The 23,966-nt window shown below is 39.6% G+C and overlaps 1 pseudogene across 1 annotated transcript; it reads right to left on the reverse strand.

Moving 5' to 3' along the window:
* Positions 1-21,725: 21,725 nt before the first annotated feature.
* On the reverse strand, positions 21,726-23,016 carry LOC308241698 (intraflagellar transport protein 52 homolog; annotated as a pseudogene). Its single transcript has one exon. The product of its transcript is annotated as an intraflagellar transport protein 52 homolog (transcript).
* Between the last annotated feature and the right edge of the window lie 950 nt (positions 23,017-23,966).

Here is a 23,966-nt window from a genome sequence, read left to right on the forward strand (position 1 = left end):
ACTGTATGATTTTATTACATAACTAGAGACCCAGTGCATGAAATTCATGCACAGGGGGGTGTCCCTCAGCCCGGCCCGCACCCTCTCCAATCTGGGACCCCTCAAAAGATGTCCTACTTCTGGTTTACAGGGATTGAGCCTAAACCGGCAGTCGGACATCCCTCTCACAATCCGGGACTGCTGGCTTCTAACCGCTCAACTGCCTGCCTGCCTGCCTGCCTGCCTGCCTGCCTGCCTGATTGCCCCTAACCACTCTGCCTGCTGGCCTGCTTGCCCCCAACTGCCCCCCTGCTGGCCTGCTCACTCCAAATTTCCCCCCCTGCTGTCCTGATCACCTCCAACTGACCCCCACTGACGGGGTGAGGTACTGAGAGCTGTTTTTAGGCTGGCCACACACCCCTGTGATCCAGGCTCCCAGCCCCTCCTTTTTTTTTTTTTCCTTTTTTTTTAGCGCCTCCTTGAGCAGAGGCCAGGCCAGATGGAAGCAGGTATCTGGGATTTATTTATCTTCTATAATTGAAACTTTGTAGCCTTGAGTGGAGGCCAGGGCCGGCCAGGGTGGGCAGGAAGCTTGATTTTCTCCATCGTGGGGACAACCCAAGTCACCTGCTCGCTCCAGCTCTGTGGCCACCGACATCTTGGTTGGGCTAATTTGCATACTTGCTCCTGATTGGCTGGTGGGTGTGGCTGGTAGGTGTAGTGGAGTGATGGTCAATTTGCATGTTTCTCTTTTATTAGTGTAGACATTTTCCAAAAGGCAAAATTGAACTTTAGGGACAGAATGCTGACCAGTGGTTGCTTGGGGTCAAGGTGAAGAGATTTAACTGCAAATATTCTCTTTGATTGTGGTAGATGTTACATCTGTCAAAACTCACTGAATTCTACATTATATAGGAATTATACCTCAATTAATATTTAAAATCTGTGGGGGCTTTTTTATTGTAAAAGTAGTATAACCTTTTATACAAAGTGTTAGAAACAAAAAAAGTACAAATTAAAATTTGTACAAAAGAGTACAAAATTTGTGTAAAAAGTACAAAAAAACATTACTTTACATACAACAAAACCCCACAAATATCACAATTAGGATATATTTTTCTTCCTTTCTTTTTTTCTGCATATATATAATAAAAATACATGTACATTAAAACTCATATTGCATTGCTGGATATTGGGTTCTGTATAATACTTTGTTGGAATAAATAATGACAGAATTAACTTTTCATATATATGCTTTAATTAAGTTTACAATAATTTTGGAAGCATATTACTGGTCACATAATATTAAAATTTTAATGTACTTGCTATGCATTGTAGAATTTCTTTCTAGAATGGTTATATATTGTACTAATCATGTGTGAGATGAGACTTGGACCTTTGCCATATCCTGACTATCATTGCTAACAGTGGATTACTCTTTGCTAATTTAAACAAAGGTCATCTTAATTTGTATTTTTTTCATAACTAATGAAATTAAATATTTTCTTAAAATACACCTACAGTTATTTGTGCTTCTATAAATTCTACTCAGTCCCTTGTCCATCTTTCTGTTAGGATTCTATTATTTTTAACAGACATATCTGAGCTCTTTATCTCTTAAGGCCTCATCTTTTGTGGGTCTTACTTGTGTTAGTTTTTTTTCTATTTTGGATTTTAGACTTTATTTTGTGTGGTTACATTTTCAACCTTTCCAGTTGAATCCTGCTTTTTAAGGTATTAGCAACCAAACTATAGAGGAGTCAGAAATGTTCTTTTATTAACTACATGGCAGCATGGTAGTTTCAAATATAAGACATTCAAAGAAAAATGAACTGGGGTCCAAATATAAGACATTAAAAAAATAAACTGGTGGAAAGGAAAACATTGAGAAACTTTAATCTGCCTCAGGCTTGCCATGATGAATATTTTAACCACCCCCTTCATAAGAAATATGTGATAAAGAAAACTGAAGTATGGAAGTCAACGAGTGTTAAATGGTGTTTTTGCATATGCCACTCCTTATAGACAAGAAGTATAGATAAAGAGGTGGGAGGTTAATGTTGCTGATACATGTTTAGGGTCAGATGCTTGAAAACACATTGAAATAGGTGCTAGGGAGCTATTGCCTGTATATATATGGACCTTGTAGAGGGATATTTGGACATTGCTAACCTGACTCTTCCCTGAATTTATGATATTGTTGGACAAGCCATTACATACATTTTGAACAAGCAAGCCATGATGTATTGTCCATGAGTTTCAAATGATATGAATGTCTTGTGCATTAGAGGGAATGTGACCATAGAGATCTTTGTAATCTGTGTGTGAGCACCGCCTGCTGGCCACAATAGGGACCATGAAAAGTGTTCCACGCAGAGAGGCATAGACCATAGATAAAATACCAGCGTTCAGAGTAGTTAGGCTTTATGGAAGTTACTGTGATGACTCATTATGGAAAAGATTATTGCTTTCAAAGTGTATTGGAATATGAGGTTTTAAGAATGATTTTTCTAAGTGGAGAAAATATGAAGAATAATTATTCTCATGTATTGTTTGTAGGTGCATAGATTGGTTTAATCGTTAGGAAGTACCTTTTGGAAATGTGTGCCAAAGTTAATTGAACCCCCTAATTTCACTTTTAGAAATTTATACTAAACATGTAATTAGAGAAGTTAGCAAAGATATATTGCAAGGATCTTATTCAAAGCATTATTATAGTGGTGAAAAAAAATGAGGATAAAAACCAAACAAATACACAAATTTAATGAAATAAAAGTCCCTATAACTGCTTTTAAAGAAATAGAACAAAAATGATCAGATTTATTCAACAACAAAGATAAACTAAAAAAAATTAAACAAAATAAAAAAAAATCAGATTTGTATGGAAGCACAAAAGACACTGAATAGCCAAAGCAAACTTAAAAAAATAAAAAAGAACAAAGCCAGAGGTATCACACTACCTGACTGCAAATTATACTACAGAACTATCAAAACAGCATAGTACAGATAGAAAAACAGACACACAGACCAATGGAACAGAATAGAGAGCCCAGAAATAAAACTACATGTACACGGGCAGATAATTTGTTATTGTTGTTGTTGTTAATCCTCACCTGAGGATATTTTTTCTATTGATTTTTAGAGAGTGGAAGGAAGTGGTAAGATGGAGAGAGAGAAGGAGAGAGAGAGAGAGAGAGAGAGAGAGAGAGAGAGAGAGAGAGAGAAGGGGGGAGAGAGACAGAAAGAAAGAAGAAAGAGAGAGAGAGAAAGGTCAATGTGAGGGAGACATATTGATTGTCTCCCACAGATGCCCAGACTGGGGCTGGGGATAAACCTGCAACTCAGGTATGTGCCCTTGAGTAGGAATCAAACCTGTGGCCCTTCAGTGCACAGGCTGACATTCTAACCACTGAGCAATGCCGGCCAGGGCTGGGAAAATAAGTATTTTCCCATACTTATTTCAAAGTGTATTGGAATATGAGGTTTTAAGAATGATTTTTCTAAGTGGAGAAAATATAAAGAATAATTATTCTCATGTATTGTTTGTAGGTACATAGATTGGTTTAATCGTTAGGAAGTACCTTTTGGAAATGTGACCAAAAACATATGACGAAAAAAAGAAAGCCTCTTTAATAAAGGATGCTGGGAAAATTGGAAAGCCATGTAAAAAAAAATGAAACTAGACTACAGTTTATTCCCATGCACAAAAATTGATTCAAAATGGATCAAAGGCATAAATAAATCACATAGAAGAAAACATAGGTGCTAAACTCATGGACCTTCATCTTAGAGAGGATTTTACGAATTTGATCCCAAAGATAAGGCAAGTAAAAATAAATGAATGGGTTTATATCAACCTAAAAAGCTCTGCACAGCAAAAGAAACCGGCAGCAAAGCAAAAAGGCAACCAACCAAATGGGAGAAGATATTTGCAAACAACAGCTCTGACAAGGGGTTAGTATCCAAAACATATAAAGAACTCATACAACTCAACATCAAATAAACAATCCAAGTAAAAATTGAGCAGAGGACCTGAACAGGCACTTGTTCCAAGCAGTCATACAAATAGCTAACAGATATTTGAAAAGATGATCAATTTCACTAGATATTAGGGAAATGCAAATCAAAACTACAAGATACCACCTCACACCTGCTAGAATGACTATTATCAACAAGACAAGTAATAACAAGTGTTGGGGAGGTGGAGAAAAAAGAATCCTTATTCACTGTTGATGGGAATGTAAACTGGTACAGCCACTATGGATAACATAATGAAGTTCCTCAAAAATTAAGAATAGAGTTACCATATGACCCAACAATCCCTCTTCCAGGTAGCTACCTGAAAATTTTGAAAACATTTATTCGCAAAGACATATATGCACCCCTATGTTCATTGCAACATTTTTCACGGTGGCCAAGACATGGAAACAACCAAAGTGTCCTTCAAGAGCCGAAACCGGTTTGGCTCAGTGGATGGAGCGTCGGCCTGCGGACTGAAGGGTCCCGGGTTCGATTCCGGTCAAGGGCATGTACATTGGTTGCGGGCACATCCCCAGTGGTGGGTGTGCAGGAGGCAGCTGATCGATGTTTCTCTCTCGTCGATGTTTCTAGCTCTCTATCCCTCTCCCTTCCTCTCTGTGAAATATCAATAAAATATGTTTAAAAAAAAAAAAAGTGTCCTTCAAGAGATGATTGGATAAAGAAGATGTGATACATATATGAAACTGAAACTTATAGACACTGTCAATGGTATGGTGGTTACCAGAGGGAAGGGGGCTGGGGGCAATAAGGAGTAAAGGGGGCACAATATATGGTGAAGAAAGGTGAACTGACTTTGGGGGGAGGACACACGATGCAATGACATATCATGTATCATAGAAATTATACTTGAAACCTAAATAATCTTATTAACCAACTAGAGGCCTTGTGCACGAAATTCGTACACTCAGGTGGAGGGTCCCTCAGTCCAGCCTGTGCCCTCTTGCAGTCTGGGAACCCTCTGGGGATGTACGACTGATGGCTTAGGCCCACTGCTGTGGAGATAGGAGAGGCTCCTGCCACCGCCGCTGTGCTCACCAGCCTTGAGCCCAGCTTCTTGCTGAGTGTCACTCCCACTGTGGGAACGCACTGACCACCAGAGGGCAGCTCCTACATTGAGCATCTGCCTCCTGGTGGTCAGTGCGCATCATAGCAAGTGGTCATTCCGCCATCAGGCCGAAACTGGCTGTCCGACATACCCCTAGGGGTCCCAGATTGTGAGAGGGCACAGGCCAGGCCAAGGGTCCCCACCAGTACAAGATCAGGGCCAAGAAGAGACGTGGGAGTTTGACCAGCCAGGGAGGGACTGCGGGAGGGCTCCAGGGCATGTCTGGCCCATCTTGCTCAGTCCCAATCGGCCAGAACCCAGCAGCAAGCTAACCTACTGGTTGGAGCATCTGCCCCCTGGTGGTCAGTGCACGCCATAGCTAGCAGTTGATTGGCCTTAGCATATCATTAGCATATTATGCTTTGATTGGTTGGATGGCCAACTGGATGACCAGACACTTAGCATATTAGGCTTTTATTATATAGGATGTCACCCCAATGAATTTAGATTTTTTTAAAAACTAAACTTCCTCATAAGGAGATTGTTTATGTAAACTGTTGTACAACCATCTAATGGAATATTATGCAGCCAAAAATATGTATTTTGTTATATATTGATATAAAAAGGTATCTATGATACATCATTAGGTGAAAAATGTAGGTCGTTGACAGCACCTAGTGTACTGTGGGCTGGGAGTCAGATTGCCTCATTTCAAATTCTGGCTTCACCACTTGCTACTGTGTGATTTTGGGCAAGCTGACATATTTTGTCCTCAACATTTCTTCATCTTTCAACTGAGAATGATAATAGAGTAGGTTTTGAAATTTAAAAAATTCAAATGAAATGTAAAGCACACTACACCTAAAATAAACTATTTTGATTATATTTTTATTCATGTAAATGTTCACATTTATATTTCTGTCTATGATAACAGAAGTCCCAAAGGATAAACAAACATAATGGCAAAGTTGACCCCACAGTGTTTGAATTAAAAGTAAATTTATCATATTTTATATAATTTTATATTTTTTATTTAAATATGTGTTATACATAAAATTTAAAATAAAAAATCAAAGGTATTTCTATATCAAAAAAGAAATCTTCTTACTGCAAGAACAATAGGACATTATTAACAACATACTTTTCACTTGAAAATGAAACAAACTTGTAATTTTATATTATATTTAAAGTGTCATTATAGGTTTGGCCAGTGGCCTTATTAGTATTTACTAAAAATTCCAAATGAAAGCATAAATCCTAAATACCTAAAACAAAATCTTATATTTCTAGCATTAAATACCCATAAAAGTGGGGGCGACGGGGGTGAATTTTTCAAAGGAACACTTTCCTTATAATATCCATGATTTAAGCGAGCAAGAGTAGGACAAGTATTATTGATGTGCATTTGATTATAGTCATGAGGATGAAATATTATTTAATGCTACAGAATATTATTTTTCTGTCATGTGTCATCCACAGAAAGGAAGAGATAAAGGCAGAGAAGGAAAGAGGCCATATGTGATCATTTTGAGGGTGCCGCCTAAATTATTTGATTTTTATTCTCAATAGATTCTCATTTGAAGTTGATTTTTGTGTGTGCTGAAATAGAAATGATCTTAATGTGAAATCACCAAAGTTTCATTTGTGCTCCTCCTATAGTCCCTAACTCATGATACTCATTTAATAAGTCTTAGTGTATGTCCCACACTCAAACTGGGGAGCAAGAGGTAATTTCTTTAAAGATTTTCTTTTTTAAAGCTTTTTTTTTTTTTTTTACAACCAGAAGCACAATCTATTCATGAAATTATTAACATTCCTATGTATGTGCTTATATGATAATTAAATTTTATGGTGGAATATGATTGTTTGACCATGTACAAAAATTAATTTTAAGAAAATAATCCTAACTATCAAGGTTAGATAGCAAGATGACTCTATCACAGTCATCTAATATTCTTCCCTAAATCCCTTTGAAATAATTAACAAATACCTGCATGACCATTGGAAACTGGAGAAGGGCACTGCTGACTTTGCCTAACATTTGAGGAATTTATGGGAGAGATGGTGAGATGGACCCAGATAGATGAGAATCACAGAGTGACCCATGCCACTCCTCCTGTACCAGAGCAATGTTTCTGAGCATGCGTGGAGGAGATCCTCACAGACCTTGGCTAGCATCCAAACACTCAGAGAAGTGAGGGGCGGAGACAAGCATAACCTGTTTGGCAGAATTTGGACCCCACCAGGTAAGCTCTATTATAAGATGGTAAATGGACACCAACTCACATGTAAACTCCAGTTGATTTATGTTGACTGCCTGGTTGCGTTGAGAATAATTGAATGCTGTGACTGGGCTAAGCATGAAGGTTGCCAGCTAAAACACTGGATGCACAATTAAATTTGAATTTCAGCTAACCAATAAATAATTTGTTAAGAAATTATGTCCCAAATTTTACATAGGACATACTAATCCTACAAAAATTTTTTTTTATCCAAATTTAATTGAGCAGTTTGTATTTTTATTTGCCAAATCTGGCAACCATATGTAACTCCAAAGAACACACTGACATTGGTTTTGTCCGCCACAATTATTGAAAAGAGAAATGTCAGCTCAGCAGTCCTGAGGAGATGCGGGCTGTTCTCGTGCACAGCATCCCGGTCACATATAGAAATGAGAGTACTGACTGCTGGGACTGCTGGTGATGCTTTTCTACAACCACCTCGTTTTCAGGACAACTCAACTGATGATGCAAATTTACCTTAAGGAGATTACTCACTCTCCCTATTGACCTGGACCTGAAAAATTAGTAACGAGGACACAAAGAAATCTCTCAAAAACTCATCTTCACTTTGACTTGACTGTAAGTCAATATGGATAGCAAGGGCTTGCTTCTGAAAGCTTTAGTAAATCAAAAATCCTAGAAAAGGTAAAGCATTTCTTTTATGTTAAACCATATAAAAGTGCCAGGTTTAAAATTTTTTAAATGGCTAGAATAGTAGCAATGTCAAATGCTTCAACCTAATATGAGGAAAAGTGATGAAGGAGCAAGGCAATGCTTCCCTCTGAAACAGATTTGCCTCAAGAAACAGTTGGGAAAAAAGATCAATGATTCTGGCTGTGTTATCAATATGCCTTAAAGAAATTTGCATATATGAATCCAAAAAAAGTAGTCATGAAGTTCTAAAATCCAAGTGGTATTTATAGGGATGAAAAACACAAGTATTTAATAAAAACCATCATGTATGCAATGAATAGTAAATTGGATACCAAAAATATAAAATTTCTGAAGTTGAAGAGAAACAAGAATTTTTCCTGAAATGAGGGCAGAAAGTATGGAGATAAAAATGAGAGAGAGCCCTAGCCACTTTGGCTCAGTGGATAGAGCATCAGCCTGCAGACTGAAGGGTCCTGGGTTTCATTCCAGTCAAGGGCACATGCCTAGGTTGCGGGCATGATCCCCAGTGGGGTTTGTGCAGGAAGCAGCCGATCAATGATTCTCTCTCATCATTGATGTTTCTATCTCTCCCTCTCTGAAATCAATAAAAATATATTTTTTTAAAATGAGAGAGAAAAGAAAGAATAAAAGGTGAGATGTGCAGAATATAATTAGGAGCTTACATTTATATAGAACTGAGTTCCAGAGGGAGAGAGTGCTATTGATGAACTCAAAGCAATGACTGAAGAAAGGAAAATTTTCCTGAACACCAGAACCTACAGATGAGAAGGGCTCACCATATACTGACGACTGCCCTGGTTTATTAAACACAATAGTGATGACTGCCCTGGTCTATTACACACAATGATGTTGGAAGATGCACTTGTGTCTCTGTCAGTCCTGCTAACTGAGTGAAAACTCATAATAGAAAACTGGAAATGTGTAGGTTATGGGAAATAAGAAATGGCAATGTGTATTTTAATACCCCTAATATTAAAACTAATTAATATTAGGGATACATCCAACTTACACAGATATGCACATACAACATAATAAAAATATCAGAAGTTCTTGACAGGGAAACTATGTATACTAATAAAAGGTTAATATGCTAATTAGGGCAGACGTCTTCCAAACGTCCATCTGGACAAAGCCCCGGTGGCTATGAGGCCCAGGCTCAGGCAGCCTTGGGGTCAGGCAGCTGTGAGGCCTGGGGCTCAGGCCTCGCAGCTGCCGTGGCTGGCAGTGGCGGCAGCAGCAGCAGCGGGTTGATGGGGGTGGCACCTTCCCCTAATCAGCCCAGTCGCCTCCCGCAGAGGGAGGCCAGACTGCAGCTTAGGCCCACTCCCCATCAGTAGGACATCTCCTGAGGGCTCCCGGACTGTGAGAGGAGGCAGGCTGGGCTGAGGGACCCCACTTCCAGTGCACGAATTTGCGTGCACCGCGCCTCTAGTTATAATGTTGAAGCACTAATAATTAAATATTAATTAACAGCAATCCTATATAATAAAAGCCTCATATACTAAGTGTCTGACCATTCAACCATTCGATCAGTTGCTATGACACACACTGACCACCAGGGCACAGATGCTCCGACTGGTAGGTTAGCTTGCTGCTGGGGTCTAGCCAATCAGGACTGGGTGAGATGGGCCAGACACACCCTGGAGCCCTCATGCGGTCCCTTCCTGGCCCCGATCGTGCACCAGTGGGGTCCCTCAGCCTGGCCTGCACCCTCTCACAATCTGGGACCCTTCAGGGGATGTCAGAGAGCCAGTTTTGGCCCAATCTCTGGAGGCCAGGCTGAGGGACCCCACTGGTGCATGAATCCATGCACTGGGCCTCTAGTCTATACTAATAAAAGAGAAACATGCAAATTGACTGTACCTCTGCTATGCTCACAAGTCACGCCCACCAGCCAATCAGGAGCGAGTATGCAAATTAACCTAACCAAGATGGTTGCAGCCATGGAGCAAGCAGGAGGCTTGGGTTTCACCAGCAATGGAGGAAGCCAAGCTTTCCACCCAGTTTGGCCTGCCCTGGCCTCTGCTCAAGGCTACAAAGTTTCAATTATAGAAGATAAATAAATCCCAACAAAAATGGCAGCAGCCATGGAACTGGAGAGAGCAGGAGGCTTGGGTTACCCCCGGCAATGCAGGAAGCCAAGCTTCCTGCCCAGCCTGGCCTGCACTGGACTCCACTCAAGGCTACAAAGTTTCAATTACAGAAGATAAATCCAGATACCAGGGCCTCCACTTGGGTCGCCGGGGGGTGTGGCTGGCCTGCAAACCACCACAGGCCCCTTGCCCAGGCCACCCCATGCCCCTAGGGAACCCCCACTCTGATCCGGGACACCCTTCAGGGCAAACCAGCTGGCCCCCATCCGTGCACCAGGCCTCTATCCTATCTAATAAAAGAGTAATATGCAGATTGACCATAACTCCAACACACAAGATGGCTGCCCCCATATGGTCAAAGATGGCTGCCCTCATGTGGACACAAGATGGCTACAACAAGATGGCCAGCAGGGGAGGGCAGTTGGGAGGGACCAGGCATGCAAAGGAGGGCAGTTAAGGGTGACCAGGCCTGCAGAGGAGAGCAGTTGGGGGCAAACAGGCCTGCAGGGGAGGGCAGTTAGGGGCAAACAGGGTGGCAGGGGAGCAGTTAGGCATCAAACAGGCTGGCAGGGAAGTGGTTAGGGGTTGATCAGGCTGGTAGGCAGAAGTGGTTAGGGGCAATCAGGAAGGCAGGCAGGCAAGCAGATGGGAGCCAGCAGTCCTGGATTGTGAGAGGAATCTCCAACTGCCCGTTTAGGCCCAATCCTCCTGGGATTGGGCCTAAACGGTCAGTCGGACATCCCTCGAGGGGTCCCAGGTTGGAGTGGGTGCAGGCTGGGCTGAGGGACACATACCCCTGTGCACAAATTTCGTGCACCGGGCCTCTAGTTACATAATAATAATCTAAGTCTATACTTCCATATTATATCAAGGAAACAAAATATAGAAGGAGATAATAAATAGAATGTAATACTAATAAAACAGAAAGCACAAATGGTCTATATGTAAAACTAAAATATAGGGAGACAGAATGAGAGAGAGAGAGAGAGAGTATTTGTTTTGAAGAAGACTGAAAGAAAAAGAAATAGCAAAGGGAAAACTTTGTAGAAGAGTAAATGGCTTTAACTACTATATTAAATCTCAGAACCCAATTTTGTGGAATTTTCAAGCCATAGATCTAAGGTACAAGAACATGGCTAAGTAAAAAATGAAAATAATGGGCAACAAGTCTCAGGTTAATACAATCAAAATAAATATAGGCACATGCACATGTAGGCACACATAGTAGGGAAGATACATACCAGGCATTAATAGTGCTTATCTCAAGGTGCAGTTTAATGTGAGCTTTTATTTTTCAAAATTTTCTTTTTTTAATATATTTTTATTGATTTCAAAGAGTAAGGGAGAGAAAGAGAGAAATAGGGAGAGGGAGAAAGAGAGAGAAACATAAATGAAGAGAGAATCATCAGTCAGCTGCTTCCTGTACGTCTCCATCTGGGGATTGAGCCCACAACTTGGGCATGTGCCCTGACCAGGAACTGAACCGTGACCTCCTGGTTCATACGTAGATGATTAACCACTGAGCCATGCCAGCTGGGCAACATTTTCTTTTATTTACTTTCTGATATTTGCTAATTTTCCACAGTGACAAGTTTTGCTTTTGTTATTCAAAAATTTTATAATTAACTTTTACTTAAAAATTAATGAGTTTAAAGAATAAGAATAAACCAGATACAAAATTGCTCCATTTATAATGAAGTGTTACTATTTTTAATGTTTAGAAATCAATCAGAAAAAGGTGGATGGCTCCTTAAAAATGTGGGCAAGGGACACAAATAGTTAAGAAATTCAAATTAATCTATGTGTTATGATTCCATTTTTTATGCGTAGCTGTAAACCCTGAAAGGAATATTTCAACATGTTTGCAGTGGTTCTTTTTATTTTTCTCTGTGCATCTACTTGTGGTCTCTGGGAATGATCATGTATTACCTGTGTAATCATAAAATAGTGTGAAAGAAAATGATCTCTTAAAAGAAAAGAAAAAACATAAGAACAATGTGACCTAACATTAATTGAAAGTAAATTTGTGGAATTTGAATGAATTTGCTTAAAGCTAAAGGAAAGATGAGATCTGGGAATGTCCTTATCCCCTATAGCTGTGGGGCAAACTACGGCCCGCGGGCCAGATCCGGCCTGTTAGGCTGTTCTATCCGGCCCGCGGAGCCGAAAGAGCGGAGGGTTCTCTTGCTCTCCCCTCTGCTCCTTTACTTTGAATTTATATTAGTTCACACAAACACTCCATCCATGCTTTTGTTCCGGCCCTCCGGTCCAGTTTAAGAACCCATTGTGGCCCTCGAGTCAAAATGTTTGCCTACCCTGCCTTAGAATGTTCATCCACGTCTCTGGTCTCAGACAAATCCTCCTTGAATGCCAGCTGGGCAGCAGCCTGGCTCTGTCCACCAGCTGCACAATCAGTGGGAAAACTGGCATTAGGAGCCCGATGTGCTAACTCTCAAGCTTGAGCAGCATATATCAGATCATATTATCTGGAAGAATTTCTAGGAAAACACACTCTTATTTTCTGGTAGCCAATATACCTTTTCCCAAGAGATACTATTATTGGAGCTTTCGTGTGGTCATGCATTGTTTTATATCTCTCTTAGATGACAGCTCCTAAGCCCTGGGGCTGACTCAAGTTCTCAATTATCCACGCACCAAAGAGAATGTAGTAGCAATGGAAAGGGATCTGTGTGCCTTCCAGGAGTGGAAGACCCCGCATGATTTTTCTGTATGCATATGCATGGGTTGCCTTTCTACATAGAAAGTGGCATTTAAAAAATATCCAAACCCACTACCAGGAATTCCAAGTTCAGATTAAGATATTTTTTTCTATTTTTACAAATAGTTCAGTGAGGGCCCCACATCTATATAGAGCTACATATCTATCTCTTTCCAAAGGATTTACCAGCACAGATGGCAAGTAAACCAAAGACAGATGTAATCTTAATCCTAAAGAAAGGCATGTGATGTCTGCAGTAGGCATTACCAGAACCAATCCTGCACTCCTCACAAACTTCTGCAGATCCTTCAGGTGGAGGACAGATGTGAGCAAAAATCACAAGCACAGATTCTTTCAACTGTAGACTTGTTTGCTATTTCTGTATAAAATCTTAATATGCAACAAGGATGGTTATTTATGATCAAATGCTGACACTCTACCATAGGCTGACAGTCAACTTGAGTTCGTAATTCCACAAGTGCACCCCACCAGAAGGGGAGACCAGCATTTGGTTAGCAGCAGAGTGGGGCTCAGCAGTAGGTACTCGATTTCAGGGTTCAGAGAAAGCCTGTAGGCAATTCCACAAAACAAGTATCGACCAGAAATAGGAGTAACTTACACTTATGTAGCTATTTTGTTTTTAAATCATCACCCAAGGATGTGTTTTATATCGATTTGAGAGAGAAGGGAAGGGGGGAGAGAGGGAGGAAGAGAGGGAGGGAGGAGAGGGAGAGAGAGAGAGAGAGAGAGAGAGAAACACTGATGGGGGGACTGCAACCTGGGCATGTGCCCTGACCAGGAATCAAACCTGTGGCCTTTTGATGTACAGGATGATGTCCCAATCAACTGAGCCACCTGACCAGGGCTATGGAACATTTTACAATTTATAAAGTGTTTCACAATTGTCTTCCTTCAGCTTCATCAGTTTTTGTGGAGTATGTTGGACTGAGAGTGTTCATTCCCAATTCACAGATAAGGAAATTTACTCAAGAGGTTAAATTCAGTTAATGTTGGAACTTCAACTTCTTTCTGAGACATGAAAGTTATCATTCTCTTGCTAATTTATCTCTCCAGCTGGATGGTACTGAAATTACACATTAGGACTGCATCCCGTTAGTAGGAGCCTGTGCAATTTAAATTCTTCTGCAGATTCCTGTCTGATTGCAGAGGGAAGTCGTATCGAATAACAGAAAAATGAAGGCATTGGGGGCTTTAGCTCAAGTAGCCTTGCACAATTGTAAGATTTCTTTTCAGTTTTGTGTTTTATCTTTATAATTTTGTGTACTTTGCAATTCCAATTTATAAAGCCATGCTTGTTTTAATATACAAATTAATATTACATTCAAGAAGATGTACCAGATATTTCCAGATACTTTGCATATTCTGGCAGATCAAATGTACCCCTCAGATCAATGATACCCTAATGTGAGATGCTCAGGCATTGTTTCTTGTAAAAATTCAGTTTTCACTTTGTGGGAAAATATACTGAGATAAAAGGAGATGATGGTGAGTTAATTTCCATAGTTGTTGCTAAGACAGGTTTTGATGGGTTAAATCAGGTAAGTGGTACTGACACAGTTTTCTCTGTAGAACAGGAGAGAAGGTGCAATTTGGGGGTTGGAGAAAAAAACGAAGGTCCGCTGCTGGAGGGCTAAGAAATGTCATATCCTGCCCTAGCCGGTTTGGCTCAGTGGATAATGCCTCTGCCTGCCGACTGCAGAATCTGGGTTCAATTCTGATCAAGGGCATGTACCTAGGTTGCAGGCTCCTCCCTGGCTGGGGCCCAGGTCAGGGCTCATGCAGGAGGCAACCAATCAAACTGTTTCTCTCACTTTGATGTTTCTCTTTGTCTTTCCCTTTCTCTTCCACATTCTCTAAAAGTCAATGGAAACATATCCTCAGGTGAGGATAAAAAAAAAAAAAAAAAAAAGAAAAGAAAAAGAAAGAAAGAAAGAAAGAAAGAAAGAAAGAAAGAAAGAAAGAAAGAAAGAAAGAAAGAAAGAAATGTCATATCCTATGAAAGACACATCTTGAAAATGCCTAAAGAAAGTTGTTATTTTTTCATGGTGAAGGGACTGGAGTCCATGTTGATGAAAACACCTTGGTGGCTGTGGTGGCTGTGGTGACTGGCAGTGGCTGCAGCAGCAGGGTGATGGGGCTGGTGCCTTCCCGGTCACCTCCCACAAAGGGAGGCCAGATTGAGGCTTAGGCCCGCTCCCCATAGGGAGTGTGCCTAAGCTGTCAGTAGGACATCCCTTGAGGGCTCCCAGTATGTGAGAGGGGGCAGGTTGGGCTGAGGGACACCCCACCCCCAGTGCATGAATTTTGTGCACTGGGCCCCTAGTGTAATAATAATAGAACAAAAGGCAGGAAGGGAGTGTACTTAGAATTACATTGTTTAAGGTTCTTGCATTATATTGTGAAGTGGTATAGTATTAATTCAAGGTAGACTGTGATAAATTAAAGATGTATATTAAAATCCTTAGAGGAATCACTAGAAAAAAATTACAATACCAAATATGAAGCTAAAATACCAATAGAAGAGATAGAAAGAACTACTAAGAGATAGTTGATTAACCCCAAGAAGGGAAAAAAAGCAATAAAGAAAAGAGGGACTAGATAGAAAACAAATAATATGATACCAGACCTAAACCTATTATATCAGTAATTACATTAAGTGTAACTAGACTAAAGCACTCCAATTAGAGGGCAAAAACTGTCAGATTTGGCATGGATGAGGACTGGCTGGTTCAGCTTAGTGAATTTCAATTTTGCAGTAGAGAAAACTAATGCATACAATAATCCATGGAAAATTTGCATCTTCAAAATTTAAAGTGAAATTGTGGAAAATAGAAAAATTTTTCCTATCATTTCTTAAGACAGAAAGCCCTCTGTAGTCTGGCCTGTATCTCTGAGATAACAGTTTCCCACCTGGTCAGGAGACAAAAAGTATTCAGTATTATGGGCTGGACAATAATTTGGCTTCTACCACCTTACATCTTCTTTGGGTACTGATACAGATAAAACTAATATGGCTTCTGACTATTGTTGTTTGATCCAGACAGCTTCCAGACAATGACAATCTGAGTTTATAAAGCTTAGATTATAGACCTAGGGAAAATACTCAAATTTCAATTAGTAGAGATTTTCAGAATTGGTGGCACATTTTCAGATATTGGCCTCAAGAGAAATCTTTATTCATGAATCTAGTCAAATGAAGATGAATAGAAAAGAGAATGCAGATGTATATGGGTCTCAATCATGAAGCTCCTAGAAAAGATGAAGCCATTCAAACCAAGAACACAAAATATAAGGAAAATTCCATCATGATAAAAACATGTTGGATGAAGAAGTTTTGTACTTGAAATGTCCCAGCTGTTATTTGAAAATAAGAAGTCTGGTATGCTTTTCCTACAGCTAAGAATTTCTATGACCTGACATGACTGTATCAATCAGTAATTACATTAAGTAATTACATTAAGCTGAGGCTAAATTTAATATGATAACACATGACCCTTCTACTTAAAAGCTTACAGTCACAAAAATATATTGCTCAAATACATGTCTGTTAGACCTTGGATACAGGTTTTCTCCATAATCTCTTCCTTCTGGAGGAGTGGCCCTGCTAGAGGCAAAGACCAACAAATAGTTAGCGTAATAAATTGGAGAGGTCCCTCAGAAGGCTGATGGACCTTGGGGCTCTAGCAAGGGCTGAAAGCTATGCACTGATTGTTCTGTTGAGACAATGATAGCTAAAGGCAATCTCCTAACCTGATAATCTTTTACTGTTTACCAAACCTTTGATATGTCTGTTTTCTTTGCTAAAGGGCAAATGTATATCCCAGTAAATAAAAAGTCTTGGGTCCAGAGATTCAGGGAGCCACTCCACTATATCAAAAACAAAAACACACTCCACCACACCAACGCAACTTGTAAGGGGCCAGATATGTTGATCTAGGCTCTTTTGAGGAGCCTGGGCTTCTGAGTAAGACTAGACTCCTGAGTGTGGTTTCATTTCAAGGATGGTAAATGTGTCAAGCTGAGAAGAGTTCAAAATTTATTTTACATGGTTTAGTTTAAAACAGCTAATAAGAAATGCAAAGGATATATAGGAGATAAAGATGTAATTTTTTTTTCTTTCTTCTATCTCCACTCTAAGTTTGGAGGCCTCAATTTATATAGCATGCAGCACCTTTAGGCCAGAGGAATGGGGATCAGTGATTTTTCTGACTTTTATACCCTCAGTTCTATCAGTGCCCAGAAACCACTCATACCACCAAATAAGTTAATAAATTAGTTACTTGGCAAATTATATAACCCAGGCCTGAGGACCAGAATCTGGGTCTTGAAATTCTTGCTCTGCCAGCCTTGAGGCAATGTTCCCTCTACTGTTCCTGCCCTGGAAGATGTCCCAGGCATTTTCCGTTCATGTCTAATTTAGGGCACTTTTGGCCTTAGTCTGCTACAGCTTCAAAGTCAAAATTGTCTCACTATAAATGAACATACAATCACCTGATAATAAAAATTTTCCAAGTGATCATCTCTTTCCTTCTCTATACTTCTTTGGTTTTCAGCCTATGATCTGGGGAAATAGGTGGGGATACTTTAACTATAAGGAGGGACAACATCTATATTTTGATGAGAAGAGTCTGGTGAGACTTCATGCCCACCCTACTTCACTCTTCCCACCTCAGTATTGGAAACAATATTTTCCCTAAGATAATTCCAGGTGGAAGAATACCTTCCTCAGAAGTTGATTGGGAAGAATCCCACTGGAGCATTCAGACAACAGTATGATGTATTTCCTTCTCTAGGCGTAACATGAGAAACAGAACTCTCTACCAAGGAACATCTCTTCTTACTCATGGTCAAGTTCAGCACAGTCAAGATGTATATCTCACCATATTGTTATCCCCAGAAAAGGGCATTTTAAAATTTGAGAGTGTCCTGAAGTAACAATCCTTAATATAGACTTTTGGGTTATTCTGGTTTTCTGCCTTCTGATTTACTAGATGTACCAGTTAATAATGTGGATTTTTTTTTCAATAGATGGAGTTACACATATGTTGATATATACGCGATTTGATATGTACGCTATTTTGTTGTATTGACAGCAAGCTTCAAAACTTAATACGTCAAATTTGCTGAAGGTGTTAACTTAATAGATATTTTTAAGCTTAAAAATGTCAAATTTCATGCCAAAAAAAAAAAAAAGCATTTGCGGGAAGTTTTAATTCATTATTTTGAAGAAAAAGTTATCGTATACTTCAGGAAGCTTATGGTGAACATGCTCCATCTCAAGATACTTGTGAATGCTGGTTTAAATGCTTTAAAAGTAATGATTTCAATGTGAAAGACAAAGAATGTCCAGGTCAACCGAAAAAGTTTGAAGACCAACAATTAAAAGCGTTATTGGATGAAGATGCATGTCAAACTCAAAAACAACTTGCAGAAAGATTAAACATTGCTCAGCAAACAATTTCCGATCATTTGCAAGCAATGGGTAAGATTTTAAAGGAAGGAAGATGGGTGCCACATCAACTGAACAAAAGACAAATGGAAAACTGAAAAGTCATCAGTATAATGTTGCTTCAATGGCACGAAGGAAAGTCTTTTTTGCATCTTGTGACTGGTGATGAAAAGTGGATTTATTTTGAGAATCCCAAATGCACAAAATTTTGTGTTGATCCAGGTCAACCATCAACATCGACTGCAAGGCCAAATCGCTTCGGAAAGAAGACAATGCTCTACTTTTGGTAGGATCAGGAAGGTGTGGTGTATTATGAGCTTCTAAAACCAGGTGAAATCGTTAATACTGATTGTTACCAATAACAAATAATCAATTTGAACCACGCTTTGATCATGAAATGACCAGAGTGGGCCAGAAGACACAGCAAAGTAATTTTGCTTCATGATAACGCACCATCACACACTTCAAAACCAGTTAAAGACACATTAAAAGATCTTGCCTGGGAAGTATTAACCCACCCACCATATTCACCAGACCTTGCTCCTTCACATACTAATTAATAGCTGGTTTAGAGTTGAGGTGTTTTTAATTCTCAGCAGTTTGTACTTTGGCCATATATATTAATATAGAGGGGGCACTGTATGAAGAGTATTACCACAAATCTGGTAAAGTATTACCAGAACTTTAAAGCAAACTACGATTCTTCAGTTTTCATTCAATTAATAAACATACTAAGCTCCAGTTATATGCAGTATCTTGTGCTTGATTCCATGAAGGACATGGTTCTTGATCTCAGGAAATCTTCATTGTTTCATTTACCAAATATCTACTGAGTAAATATGGTGTGCAAAGCATTGTGGGAGGCAAAAATAAAACAAACACATTAAGGGCTGAAAGCAATGGTAGTCATGACAAGACATATACTCAAATAATTATTATTTAGTGAGGATATAGGAAACTAAAGTGATGTAGGTATTCACAATAAGAAGTTACATCACCATGTGGATATTGTGAGGTACTCTTGAAAGAGCAGTTGAGGTTGACTTTGAAAGATGTGTTTTCAACAGAGACAAATGAGAGTCAAGGAGACACCCAGCTAATGTGATAGAACAAGGAAAGGCATGGAAGCAGGAAAACTTCAGTCATCTTTTGGGTCAAAGAGTGGTGCAATTCATATGGAACATGGATGACATTTTAGGATCAATAGGAGATAAAGATGGGAAGATAAATTAGAAACTGATGATGCACAGCCTTGAATACTTGTACAAAGAGTTTCAAGTTTATTCTGTAGAGCAGGGTTCTCAGATGTTAGCATGCTTCAGAATCACCTAGAGGGCTTGTTGAAACACACATTACTAGGCCTCAACCTCAGAGTGTCAGGTTCATATGTCGGAGGTGGGGACTGAGAAACTATTTCTAACAAGCATTGTAGGAGACAAAGCAGTGTCATTGAAGACTGGAGGCCTCTCATCAGAGCAGTTGGAAATTTGGTAGCAGGAAGTATAATGGGTTGGAGGAAGGAGACACTGGATTAAAGGAGACAAGTTCTAGTCCCAGTGTGAGTAAAGGAGGTCTAAACTAATGTGGTGGGAGAAATCATGAAAAGGACAAAATAGACCTAAGATATGCCATGAGGTAAAATTCACCCAAGGTAACAGAGAAAAATAGTGTACTACCATGGGATAGTATTTCCTCTCTCTCTCTCTCTCTCTCTCTCTCTCTCTCTCTCTCTCTCTCTCTCTCTCTCTCATATTCATTGATCCAATCATTGTCAGTATCCAAATTCTTTAGCTGCATTACCTTATAGAAGGCCACTGCATGCCTTTGGGCTTTAATTTTTGAACTTTAAATTGAGAGAGTTGGACAAAATTCATAGTTTCTATCCATTTTATTTTTTAAAGAAACCATTCATTTCTTTAAAATTGGGCCAGGCATCAGTGCATCTCCATAGAACTCAATGGGCTTCTGAAAGCAGAGTTTGGAAACCACTGCAGTCTCTGTCTTGTTCACCCTAGCATAAAATGCTTTCTGAATTATAATTGCAAATTAATAGAATACTTACCCCCTCCCCCCAAAAAAGACATATGCTTAGTGGCAGCCAGAAATAAAGCTCTGGAAAAAGCATACCCAGTTGGTTAATTATAAAATAAACAGATTTCAGCATATCCTAAAATAGATATTGCTTTGGTGTTATTTATACCAATGAAGACCTAGAAAGAAAGGGAGAACAGTGCAGATCAGAGCCACACTGATAGTTAATTCTCAAAAGGTTAAGGAACTGATCATTAGCTCATCTATCCTCATTCAGAGAATTAGGCTAAACTAGGTTTCATGTTTTTAAGTGAAGGTTTTGGTTATATTTTAGACTTAACTTTGGAAACAGCATTCTGGATTTAAAGACCTCAGATTAGAAGATGAGTCTCCTACAATTGCATACATTTATGTTTTGATTAGCAATTGAACAGATTTGATTTTATTTCTACCATTATTGCTTGATATAATCTAGCCTTTTGTCTTCCAAAAGAAATACTCTAAAATTAGTGTAATGCATCTCTGTATTTATGATTTAGAGAAAGTACCCCTCTCCTGGGCACACTGACAGCACTAATGAAATTAAATGCTCAGGAAAGATATTACCAAACATAATTTAATTGCCTCTAACAACAAAGCTGAATTTGGGTGCCAACAGTCTCTTTTAGAACCATAGGTCTTTTTATGATGAAAAAAGTACTTTAGCAATAATAAGTTTCAACAGAAGCAATAGATGCGTGGGAGAAAATTGCAAACAGGGACAGGGATAACATTTTATTGTAGGTGGATTTTTCCCTTTCCCCCTACATGATGTCAGTTCTGTATGAACTTAATCGCAGTACATTACTTTTTTTTTTTTTGGAGATTTTCATAACTTGTAAAACCCACCTGGTTGCTAATGTTAGTTCCCTTTTTAAAAAAGAACAATTGTTCAGAGTTTGTGAGCCTTATTTGAAAATGTTCAAATCTGCTGGGTTCGAATGGGGTCAACTGAAACTTGGTCCTAAACTTCCGCCAGAGAGATCATCTCAGACAAATTTGGCTCATCTTGCATCACAGCAGAATTCTCAGAAATACAGAATTATTATCCTTTGCAAAAGAATGTACGGATAACAACAAATATTAGACAAAGGAGTTTGAGGGAGCATTATTATTATTATTATTATTATTATTGGACAGATTCAATCAGTTTTAATTGAAAAAATGGAACATGTCTTACATAAGGATCTTCTAAGTTAGAGATGTTATACCTACCTGGGCATTACAGAAGATACACAAACTTTCCACAGGTAGATAGTAGATAGTTTTGATAAAGGAGTTAAGGAACAACTTAGAAACTGTTTACAAAGAGAGAATTAGGAGACAGGGAATGCTTCAGGAGGCAAGATCCTTAGAAACTGTCTTGGAATGCAGTTTCAATTGTATCAATGTCATGTTCTTGGTTCAATTTCTTGAACTCTGCCACTTAGAAAATGTGCTCAAGGTATGTTTGACATTTTGGTGGTCCTTGGTAGTTTATTGGTTATCCAAGAACATCAGCATCCTTTCTGGCATGGAATTCCAGGTCCTCTGCAGTATACCTATTGGTAATCTGAGCAAGCTCTGCCTTCTCAGAGGAGAAGGTCTCATCTAAGTCACACAGCTCCAGCAGAGGAGGTGACAGTTCCCTGACACTGGGATGGAAAACCACTGGCTGAAGGGCTGGCTGAAACTGAGGTTGGATGAACTGGAGAGGATCATGTTTCACATTTAGTTGTTTGTGTGCCTGAGGACCTTGGGGAAGGAAGTGGTATCCAGCAGGTAAATGGACAAGTTGAAGAGGGTGGTGAAGTCCCAGGGGTTCTCTTCGGCACCCTGGAGACCCACTCGAAGGCACTCAGACAGGGTGGCTATGTCAGGCAGCATCATGGAGTTGGACAACTCTGGGTCCTCAGCCTCAATTTAGTTTAGGCAGATGTCTTCTGTTGTGAACCACTGGAAAACAACATCCATGATTTGGCTGTTTTCTTCTTTCCCAAATGTTGGTCACTAAACATGTGACATGAGCCCAGCACTGCCAGCTTCCCACTGTGGTTCTTTGAGTGATAGAAAGCTAGATGGGTCTGTTAAGTGGGAAACAGAACAGCCACTGCTGCTGTCATGACACTCCAGGTGGCACCGAGAGGACATACAAAGGTGAGCGCCTGGCCTGTTTCGCTGCTCTCTTCAGTGTTCCAGACACGGCCTCCCACGCAGCCTGGCTGATTGCCCTGCTCAAGACTCCTTTGGACTCCAGAGCTTCTTTAGGATGGAAATAATTACACATTTCTAATCACAGAATCATTATTACCCATGATTCCATGTTCTTCCACGAGAAAATTAATACTGGTGTCAAAACTGGATTCCCCGCCCTCTCCTAGCATCACAAGGATGTATCCACTGAGTCAAGGTATTTCTTCAGGACCTCACACTCAACTGCAGTAAATTTTCCCTTTGGTCCAGCTGAAATCCAGAGGTTCAGCCCAATTAACTTCTCAGATATAATTCTCTTTTAAGCTCTGAATCTTCCAAAGGCCCCGGAGTCTCTTTTGCATGGATTTGTAACCATTGTTGGTAGTAAATATTTCCTTTCTGCATGTATCGAAAAGAATGGTATTCCCAAGCTCTTTATTCCTGGTTACCTGAGGCCAGGTGACCAACATCCTCACCAGCCACATCCCAGCATCCCAAGGCCCGGTATCCAAGGCCACTTAGCAACAGTGGAGGCCGAGAGGTGCGCTGAGAAAACGTGGGTCGGGGTGAGGAATTATTTTCTTAAACTATGCATATTCAGAAAAATTGAGTTTTGAGTAAATTGAGGGGCTTACGTATAGCAGCACAACTATTAATGACAGAGGTAGGACACTAACCTTCTGAAGAGTAGTATCATCTGGTGCCCACATACAGTGCTAAATGATTGGGCTCTGGTGTATCTGTTAATACGTACTCCTGCTGATACTGTACAGATCACCACCACAAGAGCGGGAAGGAAGTAGTTGTGCATGGGGTACTGTACCCACCTCCCCATTCTTGCCTTAAAAAAACAAAACCTTTTTTTGCAGATGTACATTTACCCATGAGATGAGATAAAGAGCTTTTACTGAGTGACAGGATTCATGAGTTGATGGATTATTTGGGAGTAGAACCTAGGGCAGATTATGTGAATCATCTGCCCCCTTTTCCATGTGCCACACTTTACCTCTATAAGTAGAAAACATAAAGGTATTGAATATTGATTGTACCTTTCAATTAATGCTTGAAGCTTGAATATTTTTATATAGTCTAGAATTAGATTACTTTCAAAAAGTGATATAATTAATGTAATATATAATATATGATCTAAGTATTCATTTTGATGAGTTTATATGTCACTCTTCAACATTTTATTATGAAAATTTTCAAACAGAGAAAAGTTGAAATATGTGTACAATGAGCCCCTATATTCTATCACTTAGACTCAGGGTTGACTGAGATTCATGAATCTACAGATTTTGTCTCACAAATATAGAAAAATTTCAACCATTATTTATTCAAATTATTTTTAGGGGGCCTCATTCTGTCTTTCCTCTCATTATTAGAGTCAAAAAATTCTGTTAGACTTCTTGATATTGTT

Source organism: Plecotus auritus, assembly GCF_963455305.1.
Source record: "Plecotus auritus genome assembly, chromosome: 2".
NCBI lineage: Eukaryota > Metazoa > Chordata > Mammalia > Chiroptera > Vespertilionidae > Plecotus > Plecotus auritus.